Source organism: Hylobates moloch, unplaced genomic scaffold (genome assembly GCF_009828535.3).
Source record: "Hylobates moloch isolate HMO894 unplaced genomic scaffold, HMol_V3 SCAFFOLD_7, whole genome shotgun sequence".
In the NCBI taxonomy this organism is placed as follows: Eukaryota; Metazoa; Chordata; class Mammalia; order Primates; family Hylobatidae; genus Hylobates; species Hylobates moloch.
The window spans coordinates 15601800-15622558 of record NW_026652282.1 but is presented as its reverse complement, the minus strand read 5'-3'; the positions used below and the strand labels follow the sequence as shown (position 1 = coordinate 15622558).

The following is a 20759-nucleotide window of genomic DNA, read 5'->3' as shown; positions in this document are numbered from 1 at the left end:
GGATTGTTTCTAGGCCAGGCGAGAGGGGCCGAGAGGGGCCGGGCAGCCCCCGGAGCCTCGAGCCTGGGGCGGAGCAGGGGGGTGGGGGTGGGGGTGGGAGGGGGGGGGCAGAAACTTCTACCTCCCTGCTCAGAGCCAAGAAGTCAATTTGAACCTTTGCCGGGGCTTGGGATTAGCATGTTCTGCCTTGGAGGGCAAGCCGGTGGGTCCAGGAACAAGCATTCCTTTTAACAGCTTCAGTTGAAAAGCAGCCGGCGCCCCACCCACTGCTATCCCTGGCTCTCATCAGAGGTGAATTCAGCATTCCTGCCACGCTGCCAGTGCCTCTGTGATCCTGGGCATGAGTTGACCACTATGTACCTCAGTTTACCCATCCACAAAAAAATGCTAAAGGCCAGGACTAAGCATGGAGGCATGACGTGAACTCCCGCTCCTCCTCTGGCCAAGGGCTTCATGCTTAGAGGAAACCAGATAAGCCCTATTGCAACCCCGCCTGGAGTGGAGCGGGGGAGGACGAGGAGGAGGGGGAGACCCTGCCTTCCACAGGCCCAGGGGCTCGAGGGATGGGGCTCCATTAGGAGGTCAGTCGGGGCATGGTGAAGGGGAGGAGAGGTTGTCAGGGCTCAGCTGCCTGGACAGAGAGGATGGAAATGCTCCCTGTGTGAAAAAAGAAAAGACCCCAGATCAGGAGGCAGGAAATGCAGTTTGGCAGAGTTGGTTGATGCCACTTAACTTCTGGACAAGAAGACAGGAGGCTTGGCCACCTTGATGGAAATTGCAGCAGAACAATCTCTCAATTCTATTGATTCCCACACCAGGCTGGCAAATAGCTTTTGTCTTTTCTGCTTCCTTGTTGTCAAAGGGTACAAAAGCCTCCCACCCACCCCACCCCCAATCGCCCTTTGTGCCATTATCTTTCAAGGTGACTTAGCTCTTGAAGTTCCTGCCATCTGCTCTGCAGGCCTGTACTTTGCAGGATGTGAGAGCACCGCGTTCTGTTCTCCCCGACGTGGCCACTGATGGCTCTGCCTGTGAGGGGAAAAGAGAAAGCTGCGCTGTGGCCCTCTTAAAGCCCCAGTCCCTGCTGTCTCCCTCAAAAAGCCACTTAGGAAAGCCACAGCCTTGAGTTAGCAAGAGAGTTCTTTGAGAAAAGAGAGTGGAAACTGCGAGAGAGGCTGCTCTGCAGTCGAGTGCTGGGCGCGTCTGACGATGCCTGGGAGAGGGAAAAAATTCCATCAAAAAACTACCATGGTTTTCTTTAGAGGAACATATGTGCACTTTTGGCAAAACATGCCTTCTCAGGAGGGCTGGAATAGTTGGAACCAATGAACTCTGAAGTCATGTGATTCGTCCCTCTGTCTTCGTGCAGTCCTTAAACTATTCTGAAAAATGCATGAATACAACACGAATCCTAGCATTTCTGCCATGCCCACTGAGGGCCAGGCAGGCCTACAGCCTGGTTGGGGGGTGGGAGGGTGCAAAGTATCTCTTTCGTGCTTGAAGGCCCCTGAGGAAGCCCCTAGGCTCCCGTGGTGAGCGTTCCCTACACTGGCCTAGCAGGGTGTTGGCATCTTGAGCCCGAATCCCGTGCAGCATTGGCCCAACCGTTGCAGGTGGCCGCCACACCTTTCCCTTGCAGCTGGCGTGGCCAAGGTGCCAGGCTCTGCAAAGGGTAAGCTGCATCTGAATTGGGCACGAGGGGATGGTTGCGCCTTCCACATCTCCTTTTGTGAAAGACCTTCCCAGATGCAAACCCAGGATGGACTTGCCAAAGAGAAATCCCGGTAACTGGCTCTAATCTCTGTGCCACCAGCTGCCACTGTCTCGAAGTTCATTTGCAAATAACAGAAACCAACCGTGGCTGGGTTAAGTGGGAAGTTTATTAAACAATATTGGATAGGTCACATAGGCACCAGGCTAAGCAACTCCCTAGCCAGGACCAAGATCCCATGTCATTCTCCAGTACTCCCAGGTTCATACCCCAGGACTTACACCACAGACACCCCCAATGCTGGGCACTGTCACTGGGACCACTGCCTCTGCTCTTTTGGAAACTAAATGTAGAGGCTTCTACTTGTCACCAAAAGGGATTTTAAACAGCCACTAGCTGCCACTTCAAGGTCTCAGGCAAACATGCTGCCTTGGCTGAGGGACAGGTTAGAAAAAACAGCGTCCAGCCAGGCATAGTGGCTTGTGCCTCGAATCCTGGCGCTTTGGGAGGCCTAGGCAGGAGGTTTCGAGCCCAGGAGCTAGAGACCAGCCTAGGCAACAACGTGAGACCCTCCCTACAAAAAATAAAATCAGCAAGGCACAGCGGTATACACCTGTTTTCCCAGCTACTCAGGAGGCTGAGGTGGGAGGGTCACTTAAGCCTGGGAAGTTGAGGCTGCAGTGAGCTGTGATCGCACCACTGCACTCCAGCCTAAGTGACAGAACAAGACCCTGTCTCAAAGAAAAGAAAAAAGCCACATCTGAGAATTCTGCCTTCCAAAGTGGAGGTCCCCACTTTATAACATGGGGATCCCCTGAACACAGGAAGGAGGTTCAGATGCCAAACATCCGAAACTCAGTGTCCGCTCCAGCCAGAATGCTTGCTTTTCTTTCCTCTGCCCATAAAAGAAGGACCTGTGCCCTCGCCAGGGTCTGCCCTGGAGAGCTGACGCAAGGCGCACGTTTGGCCCTGAGGAAGGCTGTGTGTCAGGAGTGAAGAGGGGTGTGTAGGCAACCCCTCCTCACCCCAGGTGCATGCAAGCCATCCTGGCACCCACCTCTGGGCTGGAGGTAGGACAATTAATTACATGTTCTCTCTTTGGGTAGAAATGCTACTGAGCCATAGGGGCTGGATCACCGCTGCTGCCCAGTATGGCCCACCAGACCTCACCTTCCACCATCCTGTGAAGCCCTGCAGAATTGCCAGTGCGCCCTGCAGTTTTTGTGACCACCAGCCCAGTCCCATTAGATTTTCATAGCCCTTGAGTGACAGCCCATCTGGGACAAGACTCAAATGATTGTCACATCTTTTCTTCTAACTCTTTAGCCAGCTGGGGGATTTAAAAATAATGAATTGGAACCATTCGTGGTATAAGCCTCTCTCCTGACAGTGTGAATAATTTCCTCCAGCTGTCACCAGGGATCGTTCCCTGAGTTCCTGTAAGTACTGGAGTCTCTCCTGGGCTCAAGGGAGGCACAGCCATCCAGGCGAGGCGGCCCTCTCTGCCTCTCCCCTCCCTCCCCTCCTTCTGGAAGTGCAGGCAACAGCTTCCTGCTCCCCCTTCCCTCATTAGCCACAAGAGATCTGGAGCAAAAGTGGCCCAGCAGGCTGGGAGAAGGTTTTGAGAGGGCATTGCACACACTGCGGCTGACGCAGCTCTTTGCACCAGAAGATGAAGCAGCCTAGTGGCTCCTTGCACTGCCGCCTGAATCTCACCAGAAAGGATTCTGGGCTTTCCATCCCCTAAAGCAGAGAGCTCCCTAGTGCTAGGGTGGTGACTGCTGCCCCGCCCTGCCCCCGCAGGATGTGTACCTTTGTCCCAGCTTGGTGGAGACTGTGCATCGACTGGGTGCCCTCAGCACACGTCCACGTGGCTGGATCTGGGCTTGGCTGGCTGAGGCACAAAGGGCTCCGTGCCTAGTAGGGCAAAGAGTCAAAAATAAGTCTGCAGTGCAAGAGGGGTCAAGGTGGAGCCCGGGTTGGGGAGCTCACTGCCAGCACGGGGTTAGCAGAGGCTCCCCAGAGTGACCAGAGCCGGGACTCGGGGGTGTGGAGCAGCAGAAAACGCAGGGAGAGGTGGGCACAGGCCAGGCAGCCTGGGAACTGCGGGCACTCGGTGGAGGGGATGCAGAGGGCTTCCTGGGCTTGGCTGGGGGTGGAGGGGCCTTAGCAGAGCCACTGTCTTCGGCCCCTGAATGCCAAGTACCACCCCTCCACCAGCCCCAGTCCCACTTGCTCAGCTATGCTGGGGGAAGAGGGTAAAGGCTCAAAATGGGTTGGGGCAGGGGGTGGGGATTTGACCCTCCCAACCCTCGCCTGGGTCTCACGGGCTCCTCATAGGTGAAGGCTGAGTAAAACACTCAGTCCTCCAGAAAGTGCAGGGCCACAGCGCCGGAGTTGCTCAAGAATCCGACCCAGCAGGATCGGACTAGTCCTTGAAATGTCAAAGCAGCCGGCTGGGTGAGGCCAAGGCCATCTCCGAGTCTCCTGCAGTTCAGCTGAGGGAGGAAGTGAGACTGACCCCTCCTCCTCCCTGCCCCGGAAAATGAACAAGGAGTGATGATTTTCGCAGCATATCGGGGGCAGAACGAAGCAGAGGAAGGGGTGGGGAGGCCTGGGAGCACAGAGGGCCTGTCCTCTGGGATGGCTGGAGAAGATCTCGGTGGGCAAGATGTGATCAGCGACCTGAAGGAAGTGAGGGCCTGAGCCTCACTTTACCTGGGGGAAGACAGCGCCGGGCAGCAGGAACCGCCAGTGCGAAGGTGGGAGGCAGGATTGCACCCAACACGTCTGCAGGGGGCGGGAGTGGAGCCACCAAGGAGTCCAGACTTTGGCTTTTGTCCCAAGTCACTGGGAAGAATGACAAGTATTGCCAACCCTGCCGAGAGAGATCTGCTTTAAGGGTTAGGGGGCAATGGAGCCATGGCAGAGGCAGAGGGGAGAACCAGTTCATTTCACCGCAGGTCTGGAGGGACATGTGTGAGAGGCGGAGCCAGGAAGGGAGCCAGTGCCGAGGCCATGTGACTTCCTTCCACCTATTTTGAGGAGCTGACAGCCTTTGGGAGCAGCCCCTGCTTTGCTGCTATTTAGGGGAGATAATCTAGTAACTGGAAAATGGGGGTGATGAAATGACAGAAGAGGGAGAGAGAAGCGATGCCTGTTCCCTTCCTCAGCTCCCTCCGCTGCCTCAGGCCTGAAACCCTATGTGGTCCCTACACCACGTTCAAGCCGACATGCACATACAAAGCCACATACCTGCATCTGCTGGCGCCACCTCCCTCAGGGGATGGGGTGGGCAAAGGAAACAGTGGCCGGGACTGCATCCCCAGGGCACCCTCCTCCGCCCTGCCTTCTCCTGCTCTCACCTGACCTCTCCCCTGACGTCCCCAAGCGTCCACTGCCCTTCATATTGGGGCTTTGGAAAGCAACCGTGACAGACTTTGGGGCTGAGGCCTGGAAAGGTTCTAAAGGCTCCACACTGCAAGTTGTTCAGAGGCTGCTTCCTCTGCACTTTAAATAGATGTGCTGTGCTGACTTTGACACATTTCTTTTTTAAACTTAAAAAAAGCACAATCGGAAAAAAAGCAAGAAAGAAATGTAGTGAGTCATCCACTAGCGGGAGGGAGGGGTGCCCTGCTGGGAGGTGGGGACCAGTGGAACATTCCAGGAGGCTGGCCAGGGAGTGCGTACCCCAGCCGGTGGGGAGAGGGAATATAGGAGGGGATAGTTGAGGCCAAGAGGATCGGCTCCAAGGAATCCCTGGAATCGGCGACTTTGTCCTCTGGGGGTCTTCTGCCTGTCAACCTCAGGCGTCTTGGAAACTAGAGGAGGGTGAAGACTTGAGCTGTGGCTCCAGCTGAGGGACACATTCCACAGGTGCTGAAGAACACGTGATCATCATCGATGCCTGCTTAGTTAGGGCTGTTAGCACCTCGATTTTACAGATGAGGAAACTGAGACTCAAGAGGGCTTGTGAATTTCGGAAATCCACACATGTCAGTGGCAGATCAGAAAGAAGCCCATTTCCGGCCTCCATGTTTACCTAGATCTAGGCAAAGAACCTTGCCTTAGTCTCTAACAAATTTACCTCAGAAGAGAGACTCATTTGTTCAGTTTATCCAAGGTTTGGATAGTAGATATGAAGAGAAATATTGAAGGGGAAGGGAATTCTCAGCTTAGCACACAGGGGTTAGGAAGTTAAATTCAGCCCAGGGTGATAGAAGTCACGCTTGCAACTGGGCGGTGCAGCAAGGCTGGGGATGCAGCACCGTGAACAGTGGCCAAGTCTCTTAGCTCCTCCGAGTCTGCTGGCTGCCCCAGCTAGGAAGCGGGGACACCAGGTCCCTCCCTGCCTCTCTCAGAGTCCATTTCAAGGTCAGGAGAAATGTGGCTCATGCTTTGGAGCCCTCAAAGCCCTTAAGTAGCCTCTGCTGTGATGTGGGCACAGTCACCCTAGGGACTGTTCCCAGATGGTAGCCTTTGGCAAAATTGTGACACAGGCAGCATTGGGTTTAAGGTCTTGCACCTTGCTTTGGCCACCTCCTGGGCCCCTGTCACCACCAGGAGCTCAGGGGTCAGATGGGCCAGAATTTTGACCCCCATGCTGCTGCTTAGAGCTGGACACCCTTTGATTAGACACAATCTCTTGGTGCCTCAGTTTCTTCCTCTGTGAAATGGGATGGTGATTATATAAACCATCTTCATGTGGTGGTTCTAGATATTAACAAGCTAATGGACATAACAGTAACAATACCGTGTATGTAATGAGGTCATGATCACGTGGCACTGGCAGAGTCTCAGCACAGAGGCTGCTGCCACTCCCCCACCCCACGGTGGCGCCGGCCTAGGTCTGCAGGCTCCAGATCATCCCGGAGGGCCCAGGGTGTGTCTGAAGGTGAGCTTTGGATCAGACAGGTGACATTTGAGCTGCGTGGCCTTGGATAGCAAGTCACTCTCTGAGCCTCATTTCCTGATTGGTCAAATGGGGATGACGGTGCTCATGGTGGAAGATTCTGGAGGACTGTTAAGAACGAGCTAGGGGGATACATCCATTTTAAACAGAGCAAGAGAGAGGTCTGTGAGGACTCCAGCCTGGCACACCTGGGAGGAGCCCAGTTCAAGGTCAAGGGTGTTGAAATCAGCGCCGCCCCAAGCAGGGCTCTGCTATACGAACCAAGGACAGAGCACAGCGGACAGAGACAGGAGGTGGCACTTTGAGGAAGAGAAGCGAAGAGCATAAAAGCCCTGTCTTCATCCTTCACCTACCTCTGGATTCCTTCTTCCTCTTGACACTTGCCACCCAAGGGCCTGGGGTTGCAAAGGGGTGTGGAGCCTCCTGCCCTCACTTGGGAGAAGGCTGTCTGCCCTTAGAAGAAGAGAGAGAGCCTGGGATGGGGGATGCCCCTGGGGGAGGCTGAGGAGCAGGGCTTGCCTTTTGTCTGACCCACTTGGGACCCACCAGAGCGGGCAACCAGGGAGGGCTTGGGGCCAGGGAGCTGGCAATAAGTGGTACCACTTCGCTGGAGGTGTCACTGCTACACAGCAGCCTGAGACTACAAGAGCTGCCTGGCACGCTGGGTGGTTCAGAGCGTAGCACTGGGGCTGGCACTGGTCTGCCTGGGCCACATCCGGGGCCACCACCTCTGTACCTGGGCTTAGTGAGAGCACCTATACCTCGCGTGACTGTCACAAGATTGAATGTGACATATTTTTACAGTGCTTGGATACCACTTGGCACATAGTAAGTGCTAAATAAATGTTTGTGTAATTAAAAAAAAAGATAGTGGGGATAAAGCTGCCGGAACAGAGCAAATATTCAATGAATTCCTCTGAGAAAGCCTCCGAATCCCTTTTCTCCCATGCTGTCCTCTCGACAGCCAGCCTCCCACTACCTGGGAGACACTCAGGTGCTGAAGTGTTCCAGGAAAGAAGCCACAGGGTGCGGGTCACTCCCAGTCCTCCCTGGAATGTTTGCATTTCACAAGTCACATGCAAGTTTTGGTGAAAGCTGTGACTTGTGGAATTCTCAGCCCCTGAGCTGGCCAGTGTGATGGGGAAAGGGTCCTTAACTCCCAACTGTCATCTTTTCTGCCTATGTGCAGGCTGCACTGCCTGGGATCTGCGTTCTGATAACCTGTCTCCTCCCAGGACTCTAAAAGGCAGGAATGGCTGGGTGCCGTGGCTCATGACTGTAATCCCAGCACTTTGGGAGGCCAAGATGAGGTGGGAGGATCGCTTAAGCCCAGGAGTTCCAGACCAGCCTTGGCAACATAAGGAGACCCTATCTCTACAAAAAATGAAAAACAAAACAAAACAAAACAACAACAACAACAACAACGACAACAAAAAACACCAGCCGGGCGTGATGGCAGACACCTGCGATCCCAGTTACTCAGGAGGCTGAGCTGGGAGGATCACTTGATCCCAGAGGTGGAGGCTGCAGCGAGCCATGATCGTGCTACTGCACTCCAGCCTGGGCGACAGAGCGAGACTCCGTCTCAAAAAAATTAAATTAAAATAGCAGGCAGGATTACACAAGAGGACAAATTCCTCAGTCATCTCTCAGGATACTTTCAGCTGTCTATCGCAGCTACCCAGCCTGTCAGTGGCTCAAACAATAAAGACATTTCTCACCCCATGCAAGACAACGACTGCAGCTGGGAGGTTGCAGAGTCGGTTCAGTGGCTCAACAATGCCACGAAGGACCCATGCTCTTCCTGTCTTTCTTCTCCAGCAACTTCAGAGTGGCGCTTTCTTTTCTCATGGTTACAAGATGGCTGCCACAGCTCCAAGCATCACTTCCTTAAAGGACAACATCCCAACCAAGAAGGGAGGCTCAGGGCTTTCTTCTTTAGCTTTTGGCTTCTCTCTCTCTTGCTCCAATCTCTCTCTCTCTCGCTCCCTCACTCCCTCTCCACCCCTCTTCTCCCTATCAACCCATTCCAGGTAGGGAAGTCTTCCCTAGAAGCCCTCTGGCAGACTTTTCCTTAATTCTAAATGCCCAGGACTGAGTCATATGCCTGTTTAACACTAATCACTGGCAAGTGCAATAAGGATTAACAGGATGGATTTCTAAGTCTGGAACCATCACGGGCCTCGCAAGGTTGGTGGGGCACCTTTGGAGACCTCACTTGTCAAATATCTGCAACAAACTCGGGGTCCTATTAGTGGGGAAGAAGGGAGATTGTTGCTGGGCAACCTTGAGTCTGCCAGGAGCACTTAGCCTCCTGGGTCATGGTCATGGTCTCTTTCCATGCTTCCTGAAGTTTCTTATGCCTTGTCCAGGGTCCCTTGCATCAGTCCTGGGCTGGGAGAAGGCAGTCTAGGGGACCTGGCAGCACGGGCAGGTCTAAGGTCCAACAAAAATATCCCCACAAAGAAGCCGGAGGTTGCGCTCTGAGGGATGGGGCTCACGTGATCCTCCCACCTCGGCCTCCCAAAGTGCTACGATTATAGGCTTAAGCCACTGAGTCCAGCCCTTGGTAAGATTTTTGATTGTCTTCAAAGAGTAATCAAAACCAAAGCAAAAGAGCAAATAGATATATTTATATATAATATATATTTATCCATTATATAGCATATATCATATATTATATATATGATATATAGCATATATGATATATAGCATATAATACATATGCTATATATCATATATATCAAATATTGTATATGATATATATGCTATATATCATATATTGTATATGATATATATGCTATATATCATATATATATGAGTTTGAGGCTTGTCTCAAACTCCTAACCTCGTGATCCGCTCACCTCGGCCTCCCAAAGTGCTGGGATTACAGGCGTGAGCCACCACCCCCGACTGCAAATATATTAATAATTACCCAGAATGAAAAGTCTAAATAAAATCAGCATGATAGAATTTGAGGTGAGGCAGTAGACACTCTGGGATGTGAAATATGCAAATGTTCTTTTCGAATATAAGGGGTGAGAAAGAGATCAATTCAAAAACAAGATGAGAGGCTGGGTGTGGTGGCTCACGCCTGTAATCCCAGCACTTTGGGAGGCCGAGGCAGGTGGATCACCTGAGGTCAGGAGTTTGAGACCAGCCTGGCCAACATGGTGAAACCCCGTCTCTACTAAAAGTAAAAAAATTAGCCGGGTGTGGTGGAGGGTGCCTGTAATCCCAGCTACTCGGGAGGCTGAGGCAAGAGAATCACTCGAACCTGAGAGGAGCAGGTTGCAGTAAGCCAAGATTGTGCCACTGTACTCCAACCTGAGCGACAGAGCAAGACTCTGTCTCAAAAAAAGACGAGAAACATAGAAACACAGAATTTCCATCCTGAAGCCAGGACGGAGTGCCTGTGTGTCTGTTTGTCACCCAGACAATATGTGACAAACTAAAATAAGTCTGTAATGCAAAGCAGTGTACACTGTATGCTCTGCAATGAGAAGGACCAGGTAGGAGAAGCCACCGTACACATGAACATGTTCAAAACCAGCTACCTAGATCGATGGTGACAATAATGTCAAGAGACCAGACCCCTGTTAAATGACAAATGTTGACAGATCGGGTTTACATGGTTCATGTAGAAAGATATATGCTCTTTGTTGGCATATGGATACAGAAGGTTGCAAAGAAAAGGACAAAAAAAAGACATCCAGGCAAATGCTATCAGAAAGAGGGCTGGTCCCCCTGTGTTATTGTTGGGCAAAACAGACTTCAGGACCAAAAGTGGTATTAAGGATGAGAAACGGGATAACATGATGATAAAAGATGAAATTTGCCAAGAAGACATTTCCATTTTAAACATTTCTTTATCCAATAAACAACTTCAAAATAAATGCAGGAAACATTAACAAAAGTATAAGGACAAGATGACTTCATCATCGTGGTGGGAGGCTTTGAGACATCTTTTTTTTACTACTGGTAGGTCAAGCTGACCAAAATATCATCAAGGACATAGAAGGTCTCAGTGACACAGTTAACCTTGAGCTGACGGACATGAGGACAGGTCTGCTCAACAATTTGCGAATACATACATTCTTCATGCACACTTGGAGTATTAAAATTTCAATTATTTACTAAGCCTTAAAGAAAGATGCAGGGCTGGGTGAGGTAGCTCACACCTGTAATCCCAGCACTTTGGGAGGCTGAGGCAGGTGGATCACCTGAGCTCAGGAGTTTGAGACCAGCCTGGGTAACATAATGAGACCCCATCTCTACAAAAAAGTTAACAAATAAAAATTAGCCAGGTGTGGTGATGCACACCTGTAGTCCCAGCTACTTGAGACTCTGAGGTGGGAAGATAGCTTGAGCCTGAGAGGTTGAGGCCACAGTGAGCCGTGATTTGCTCCACTGCATTCCAGCTTGGGTGACAGAGTGAGACATTGACTCAAAAATAAGTAAATAAATAAATAAGAGGTTGACCGGAAGAAAAAACAGGCACAGAGGCATTGACTTTGCAATGATCATTAGCACTTTCCCCCGCAAATCTAGAAAAACTACAGAGTGGACACCTTTGTCCTGGGGCCTCTGCTGAGCTATTTCTGCAGGTCTGTTCCTTGGCTTCCCCTAAGGGCATCCCCGCGGTTGGTGCCTCTCCTGCGTGGGGAAGACACATGGAGAGGGTGCCGCTGCTGCTGTCGGCATGAGGCTTAGAGGCTGCCGGGGCCAGCATTTCGTTCTCACGGGGACCCCGCAGCACCTCGGGATTATGCCTCGACCCTCCCCGAGACAAAACTGACAGAAGAGGAATTCACAGGGGGCAGGATTCGCCTGAAGGCCAAAGGACTGGGGGCACAGCCACAGAGAGCTGGTGAAATGTCATTCAGGGGTCTCTGAAAGTCGAGGCCCACTCTAATAGCTGCCAGCCACCCCCTAGGCCAGGCTGAGGTCACAAGGAGTTGGCTGCCTCTTGCTCCTGTGACAGGGTAGAGAGTGAGGGGGTAACAGGCAGTGAGGGGACAGTTGGTGGGGACCACACAGTCTAGTCCACTTCCTGGGAGGGATATAGAGGTGGGAGCAGGAACCCCCAAAAGAGCCCAGACACCAGCCTGGGTAGAAACGGAAGGGCGCACAGGGTGCCAGCCCAACCCAATGAGACCTAGACAAGAGGGGTGGAGGTCACTCAAAGGCCACAGGTGTCACTGGGTGAGCAGTAGCATTTGGTGGTTAAGAGCTCTGATCCTGGTACCAGAGTCTAGGCTTCCATCCCTGCTCCTTCCCCAGTGTGCTGGGTGGCCTTGGGCAGGTCACATAACCATTTTGGGCTCCAGTTTCCTCAGTCAGTGCACTGAACACGTATTTAGTGAGCACCTACTACATGCCAGGCACTGATTTAGACACATGGGAGAATCCATGAACAAAACAGTGATTCCTCCCATCTCAGAGCCTAAGTTCAGGCAGAGACAGACGATAAGCAATGACCTTAACAAATCGGAACGTTATGCAGCCAATTCCACAGTGAGGCCAGCTCTGGCCTCAAAGAAAGATTGGAGTGAGGGAGTCAGGCAGCAGTATTAAATAGGCTGCTGAGGCTAGGGCTTGTCAAGAAGAAAAGATCAGAGCAAAGACTGGAAAGCGCTGAAAGGGCTGCATGGCCATTGGGGGAGAGCACTCATAGCAGAGGCAGAGTGGGCCCAGGTGTGGCGGCACACGCCTGTGGTCCCAACTACTCAAGAGGCTGAGGAGGGAGGATCACTTGAGCCCAGGAGGTGGAGGCTGCAGTGAGCTGGGATGAAGCCACTGCACTCCAGCTTGGGCGACAGATGGGACGGTGCCTCCATGAGTACTAATGGGTATTCCTGGTCTCAGAGACTGCCCCACCCTATCAGGGCCCTGGACCTTGCTGACCTTTGGCTTCCTGACCCAGAGCCTCCCCAGGATACAAGTGTCTCCTTGGACTTGGATGTCCTGTCTCTTAAAAAAAATGGCTCACACCTGTAATCCCAGCACTTTGGGAGGCCGAGGCAGGCGGATCACCTGAGGTCAGGAGTCCAAGACCAGCCTGGCCAACATGGCGAAACCCTGTCTCTACTAAAAATACAAAAAATTAGCTGGGTGTGGTGGTGCATGCCTGTAATCCCAGCTACTTGGGAAGCTGAGGCAGGAGAAGCCCTTGAACCCTGGAGACGGAGGTTGTAGTGAGCCAAAATTGCACCACTGCACTCCAGCCTAGGTGACAGAGCGAGACTCCGCCTAAAAAAAAAGAGAAAAGGAGGAGGAAGTCCTGCCACCACATGAATGCACCTGGAGGGCATTATGCTAAGTGAAATAAGCCAGACACAGACAAATATCACATGATCCTCCTTATATGTGGAATCTGAAGTCCAGCTCACAGTAATAGGGAGTAGAAGGTGGTTACCAGGGGGAACTGGGGAGATGTTGGTCAGTGGGTGCAGACCTCAGCTATGAGCTGGGGAGGGAGCTCAGTGCGGTGGCCATCGCCACTCAAGCACTGTCCACACAGTGCTGCGTGCATGGAGCGCAGTTGCTGAGGGGTCTGTACTGTACAAGCCAAAGGAATGAGAAAAGCTTGGTGTTCATTGCTGGGAATGCCAGGCCACCTGTTCCAAATCCAAGGAGACACTGGGATCCTGAATAGGCTCTGGGTCGGATGTCAAAGGCCACCAAGGTCCAGAGCCTTGCCAAGTGGGTCACTCTTCATGACCCGGAGTGCCCGTTAGCACATATGGAAGCACTGCCTCATCTGCCCCAACACCTAGCAGCTCTCTCCGATGTCTCATTGATGACCTGTGAGCTGTTTCCTCCCACATGGACCCTGGGAAAGAATCACAAGCAGCAACGACCTGGAAGGACCAAGGAAGACACAGCCATTGCGGTACTTCTAAGTGGGACCCTGCCTGCTGTCCCTCCTCAGGGCCCTCCCGTGCCTCCTAGTGGGGCTGGGCTCTACGACCTCGACCTCGGCCACTCGCTCCACTCAGAGGACCCTCTCTCCATCAGAAAGTGGCGGTAGCTGTGTCTAAGATCACCAATCCCCAAACTCTGGCCCCTCGCAGGGTCTGTTCAGAATCCCAAGTCTCTCAGCAGTCATTTAAGCTCTGCAGTTTTTCCGAACACTTTCAGAAGTTAGAGAACATCTTCTTCCCTTTGGCCATTAAAATGTAAGCAATTGACCTGGCACCGTGGCTCGTGCCTGCAATCCCAGCACTTTGGGAAGCTGAGGCAGGAAGATCATGTGAGCCCAGGAGTTTGAGACCAGCTTGAGCAACATAGTGAGACTCCATCTCTACCAAAAATTTAAGAATTAGCTGGGTGTGGTGGCACACACCCATAGTCCCAGCTGCTCAGGAGGCTGAGGCAAGAGGATGGTGTGAACCCAGGAGTTTGAGACCAGCCTGGGCAACATGGCAAGACTCTGTCTTTAAAAAAAAAAAAAAAAGTAAGTAACTGTACTGTGAGTGGCAAAACAGTTAAACTTCAAATATCAAAATTCAACTTCCTTCAAGTGATCTTCTCTTTAGGTGTCTGACAATGTTCTTTGGAAATTCAGGTTGAAGTACAGTGATTTCTAGGGCAAAGAAAACAAGCAGAACATCCATTCCCCATATCCTAGGCACACTCATCCCTCACACGCCATTTGTTCCTCACGCCACCTCTCTGAGAAAAGGCATTATCGCCCCCTTCTGTGGACAGGGAAACTGAGGCTTACAGATGTTCAGAAGCTGGTCTGGATTCCAGCGCCTGTATAGAAGTGGCAGAGATGGGGCCGGGTGCAGTAGCTCACGCCTGTAATGCCAGCACTTTGGGAGATCGAGGCAGGCAGATCACTTGAGGTCAGGAGTTCGAGACCAGCCTGGCCAACATGGTAAAACCCCATCTCTACTAAAAACACAAAAATTAAGTGGGCATGATGGCACGTGCCTGTAGTCCCAGCTACTCAGGAGGCTGAGGCAGGAGAATCTCTTGAACTCAGGGAGGTAGAGATTGCAGTGAGCAGAGAGCGCATCACTGCACTCCAGCCTGGCCAACAGAGAAAGACTGTCGGAAAAGGGAAAGGGCAAGGAAAGGGAAAGGGAAGGAAAAGGGAAGAGAAGGGAAGGGAAGGGAAGGGAGAGAAACAAAAAGAGAAAGAAGTGGCAGAGCTGCAATTCAAAGCCAAGCCTTGCCCTTTAAAACTATACGCCTTCTTCCAGGGTTGGAGGCCAAAGGATTCCTCCTTGCCACCACTCCTCCTGGAAGAACAAGTGTCGGTACCCAGAAGCATGCCTGCAAGGTGGAGAGACAGGGAGAGGTTCGCGTGGCACCCAGGCGAGCCCCCTAATTCATGTCATTTTTCTGCATTGAGTGAGTCCTGATGATTTCCCCAAGCACAGCCCAGCTGAGGCTGAACCTCCTGGGCCCACGTGGCCTCCTCAGCCTGGCTCTGGGAGGAGGTAGCTGAGCCGCATCTTCCCATCTGCTAGGTGTCAGGTTTTGCAGGACACCAGGCCTGAAGCTGTCCCTGGCCGTCCTCTCCCAGTCGCCCACCCCACACCATTTCCCAGCTTCCCAGGAGGCGACAAATCCCTTGTCTGTTCCCCAGCAATGTACCCCGACCCCAAGTCCCTCCTGCCCCCAGCAGATCCCATTCGCAGAGCACAAGGCATCCTTGGCCTTCAGCGCTGAATGCTCACAAGCTTATGTGATCAGTGTGCACACCAGCACCAGCAGCGTGCCAGGGCCAGGCATGTTGTACAAGTGAAATGCCAAGAGTGTGCTCCAGGGAGCAGCCTGGAAGGAAGCAAGAGTGACAGGGGAAGGAGCTGAGCAGGGTGTGGCGTCAGGTGGAACCCAGCCAGCCCGACACCACAGGGGGCTCTGGAGTGAGCACTGCAAGATAAAGGCAGCCTCTGACATCAGTTAGCCAGTGACTGCTGGCTGCCCGCGGGTGGCAATGGGGGTAGTTGGGGGGGGACACGGATGGGACACAAGCTTTTAGGCAAGCACCTCCCATCAGCCCAGGGCAATGCACCAGAAAAGGGGGTCGCTGTGCGTTGCTGGCACCCAACGTTCCTAGAAGCTGCAGGATGAGTGCACCGGCCAATAAAGGGGATGCAGCAGGGCCAACAGCTTCAACTACAACGAGATACCGCTTCCTGTGCTACGTGCTTCACGTACATTCACTCTCATCTTTGCTATGGTCCCGGGATGTGGTTGTGGTTATGATAAATGGAGGCTCCGAATGCCCACGTCATTTGTCCAGAGTTTCCCATGCCCTTGATGGCAGAGGGGCATCTGAAGTCAGGTTGTATGACTTCAAAGTCCATGTAGGGTTGCCAGAGTTGACAACTAAAAATACAAAACGCCGGCCGGGCGCGGTGGCTCAGGCCTGTAATCCCAGCATTTTGGCAGGCCGAGGTGGGGGTGGATCACTTAAGGTTAGGAGTTCGAGAACAGCCTGGCCAACATGGTGAAACTTCGTCTCTACTAAAAATACAAAAATTAGCCGGGCATGGTGGCGCACACCTGTAATCCCCGCTACTCAGGAGGCTGAGGCAGGAGAATCACTTGAACCTAGGAGGCGAAGGTTGCAGTGAGCCAAGATCACACCACTGCACTACATTCCGGGCAACAAAGTGAGACTCTGCCTCAAAAAAAAAAAAAACACAAAAACAAAAAACACCCAGTTATATTTGGATTTAAGGCCCAGTGCACTGGCTCACACCTGTAATCCCAGCACTTTGGGAGGTCTAACATGGCGAAACCCCATCTCTACCTAAAAACACAAAAATTAGGCAGGCGTGCTAATGCACGCCTGGAGTCCCAGCTACTTGGAGGCTGAGGCAGGAAAATCACTTGAACCTGGGAGGCAGAGGTTGCAGTGAGCCGAGATGGTGCCATTGTACTCCAGCCTGGGTGACAGAGTGAGACTCCGTCTCAAAAAAATAGATTTGGATTTCAGGTAAACAAGGAATCTGGTTTTAGCACAAGCATGTCCCGGGCAATATTTGGGACATGCGCAAATGAAACTATTACGCCTCGCTTATGTGACATGCAAATTAACGGAGCTGACAACACTAAAGCGCACAGTAGTGGGCTGCCCTCTTCCACTCTCATTACTCAAGCAAACAGGGCCGGGGTGCGGGGGGCGTGGAAAGAGCACATAGCAACAGATACTGGGGGACAGCATTCTGTCACATTGAAATGCACACAAACGCTTTCGTGCTTTGCAGAGGGAGGGGACCTACAGTTTTTTTTCTGATAACGAGGATATAATTGTGGCCACATCACCACGTTTGAAGTTATCCCCTTTAAATGCGGTACCTCCGGGGGGTTCTCACTGAAAGCACAAAGCGATGAGAAGTGGGACATTTTCTGTCCGGTGTTATCGGGAACGCCCCCGAGCTCGGCAGGCAGCCCCGGATTTCCCTCCACCCTCGCGTGAGGGAGCTGTGACTGGATCCTCTCTCTCAATCGATCACTCTAGGCGCCCACACTCGGCGCTGACAAACCTCAACTCTGCAGGAGCCCCTGCACCGAGGGGAAGCCCAGGAAGCACAATCTCCCCCATCCCCGGGGGCTTGAGCTGTACCCCAGAGCTCTTATTTGAGGACTCTGCCTCCCCGCCCAGCTGAGGTCCCAAGAGCTGTCCACTGTGCACGATGTGACACATAGCACCTGCAAAAAACCATTTCCAGTGCCTGCTCCCACTCTCGCACTGGGAGGCGTTTCACCAGGCGCCGCGCTGGGGGTAGTGAGGGATGGGGTGAGCTTCGGAGGCTCCCCGAGGCAGCAGTAAATCTAGGCTATAATTAAATCAGACTGTGAACATATTGTTCACGGAAACCTTAGCAGAACATGAGTCATGTTGCTTGAGTGAATCACAGCCTCAGAGTTTCCATTTATAATTGCTTTATTTGGGGCCTTTATACTTCAGCTCAGGATTTTGGCCCATGCCCCCGTTATTCTCCCTCTTGGGGAAAGCCTGAGGACTGGACATGGCTAAGGGTGCACCTGGGCAGCCAGGAAAAAGAGCAAACGCCAGGAGAATCCTCTCCCCAGCCCCAGGGTCACCTCCCTCCTGCAGTTGCCCCCAGGGTCACGGGGACAAGGGGCAGGGGAAATAGAAGGAGGGGACATCGGGCCACTTCGACTCTTGCTAGTTTCTGAAAATTTTTTAAGTAAAATTTGATGAGAGGGAGGAGGTTGAAAGCTCAGGTTAGAATGAAGTTTCATGATCTCTGTGCTGCTTTTGGTTAACTCGGCTACCAGGACAGACCCAGACAGCACACAGTAGTGCCCACACACAGGCCCCGGAGCCTGACTGGGCTCTGCCCCACCGCGTACCAGCTACACAATGTTGACAAGTGGCTTCACCTGTGTCTGTTTCTTCCTGTGTAAAATAGGAGTGATAATAACAGTAACCTCATATAGGCTGGTTGTGAAGATTAATGAGTTAATATGGGTGAAGCCCCCAAAATACCAATGGGCTTGGAAGAAGTGCTAGTGTGTGAGTTTTCACCATCACCACCAACATCATCTCAGACCACCAGCGGCATCGCTGAGCACTGAGGGACAGGGCCTCACGTGCTTCACACACAACCCACAGGCAGCAGCGCAGGGGGAGGCAGAACTCACAGGGTGGGGGTGCTACCTGGGCCTTCCCTGCATTCTGTTCGTCACTTTTGTTGTAGGCGAGGAAACGCAAGCCCCAGCTCACACACATTAGCGGTGAGCCCAAGCAGACAGAGCTGAGCCTCCTGACCCCACCCAGCACGCTTTCATGTGTTCCCAGGTGTTCCTACTGCAACCAAGTGCTTGGAGCGGGGAGCAGGTTTTCTCCCTTTAGGAGATTTGCAGGGTGGGGTCTGTAGCGCTGGTAGGCAGTGGGAGACTGTCACTTTGAGCCACACCCAGGGCTGTGTAGTCAGGGTCCCCACAACCACAGCGCCAGCACCCTCATCACTCAGTGCACATGTTCAGGATGCAGCAAGTTCCAATGTTGTCACCTCATTTGGAACCTCACCACACTCTTTGGAGGCCAGCTGGGGGCGGGGGGTGTGGACGAGGTGCCCCTGCTGCGGATCCTCTGAGAGCTTTGTAATGAAGAGTGATGTCACCCACTCAGACCCAACATGTGAGTGCCCCAGGGATCCCCAACGTTTTTCCTGCAGGGATCTTTTTATCACCCCACTTTCCCTGCTTTGAACAAGTTTATCTCCCAAGCTGCGAGTGATAAGTAAATTAATTTGTTCTCCTGTAATTTATTAATTGGCGGTGAACATAACGGCCAAATGAAGTTTCTGTTCAGCATGGGAGAAAGGGTGCTCCCAAGCCAAGGAGCTGGGATTCCTGCCAAGAGCAAAGAAATGTGACATTTTCCTTGGCCCGAGATCTCTTACTAGGAGCTCCAAGTACATTCTCTGGAAGGCTTTCTAAAATGACAACACCAGATAGGCTCCTGCTAGGATGGCTGTCCTCCCCACAGGCCCAGGGACCCCAGGAAGGGAGTCATCGGGGGCTGTGATCCCGCTATGGCAGTCCAGCCCCTCTAGGTCAATGACTGGGTAAGGGCCTGTGTTAGTCTGTTCTCACACTGCTAATAAAGAACTAGCTAAGACTGGGTAATTTATAAAGGAAAGAGGTTTAATGGACTCACAGTTCCACGTGGCTGCGGAGGCCTCACAATCATGGCAGAAGATGAAGGAAGAGCAAAGAGACATCTTACACGGTGGCAGGCAAGAGTGCATGTGCGGGGGAACTCCCCTTTATCAAACCATCAGATCTCGTGAGACTTATTCACTATCACGAGAACAGCACAGGAAAGACTCGCCCCCATGATTCAATTACCTCCCCCTGGGTCCCTCCCACAACACAAGGGAATTGTGGGAGCTACAATTCAACATGAGATTTGTGCCCAGATAGAGTGATAACCCTGACCCTAAGCTGGGCTGAGCATGAGCCATGTTTTTCAGTTAGAAATGCTTGGTTTGGGGCTGGGTGTGGTGGCTCATGCCTGTAATTCCAGCACTTTGGGAGGCAGAGGCAGGCAGATCACCTGAGGTCAGGAGTTCAAGACCAGCCTGGCCAAAAAGGCAAAACCCTGTCTCTACTAAAAATACAAAAATTAGCTGGGTGTGGTGGCACACATCTGTAATCTCAGCTACTCAGGAGGCTGACACAGGAGAATCACTTGAACCCGGGAAGTGGAGGTTGCAGTGAGTCAAGATTGCACTACTGCACTCCAGCCTAGGCAACAGAGTGAGACTTTGTCTCAAAAAAAAAGAAAAAAAAGGAAATTCTTGGTTTTGCTCCAAAGCCCTGGTATTGTGGAAAGATCACTTGAGTTACAGTCAAAAGGACACCAACTTGTCTTTCAACTCCATGAATGTATCTGTTACTTTATCACTTAAAATCTCACATAAAGGCATGTTTAAAAAGCCCATATACCTATAAGTTCCATAAAAGTCTAACAACAGTAGGTATTCACAAAGGGGAAAATGGAATGAGCAGCAATTTAATTTAACTAGAAAATATAGAGGAAATATTAAACTGTTGTTTAATAGAGTAAGATGAATAAAATGAAATCAAGTATATCAGTCAACTTACCAGAGGTGATTAAACTGAATTTACTCAAGAAAACACAGAGACTATCAGACAGAGTTAAAAGTAAAAATCCAGGTATATGCTGCTCACAGGGAAAAATGCAAAAATAAAATGAGAGAGAAAAATTGAAAACAATATGCCAAAAAGATTTCAGAAAAATGCCAATAAGAAGAAAGCAGGAAGAGCAGAGGTATGGAGAAACTTGAAGTTCAAAACCCTAAGCAGGATGAAGAAGAACTTGTGTATAATAAGAATGTACAATTAATAATATACAACATTCATAAACTTATGTGCACTAAATAATGTAGACACTAAAATCATAAAATGAAAAAATATAGAAATACAAACAGAATAAAAATATAGTTTTGTTTTTTTTCAAGACGGAGTCTCCATCTGTCGCCCAGGCTGGAGTGTAGTGGTGCAATCTCGGCTCACTGCAACCTCTGCCTCCCAGGCTCAAGCAATTCTCTTGCCTCAGCCTCCCAAGTAGCTGGGACTACTGGCACCCACCACCATTCCCAGCTAACTCTT

General features: G+C 51.7%; 1 long non-coding RNA gene across 1 annotated transcript; it reads right to left on the bottom strand.

Moving 5' to 3' along the window:
* Window positions 1-155: 155 nt before the first annotated feature.
* LOC131383891 (uncharacterized) lies at window positions 156-19344 on the bottom strand. The gene is made up of 4 exons (XR_009214283.1): window positions 19282-19344; window positions 4430-4589; window positions 3524-3628; window positions 156-1029 (listed from the first exon to the last, which is right to left on the bottom strand). It is a non-coding gene; the product is annotated as an uncharacterized LOC131383891 (long non-coding RNA).
* Between the last annotated feature and the right edge of the window lie 1415 nt (window positions 19345-20759).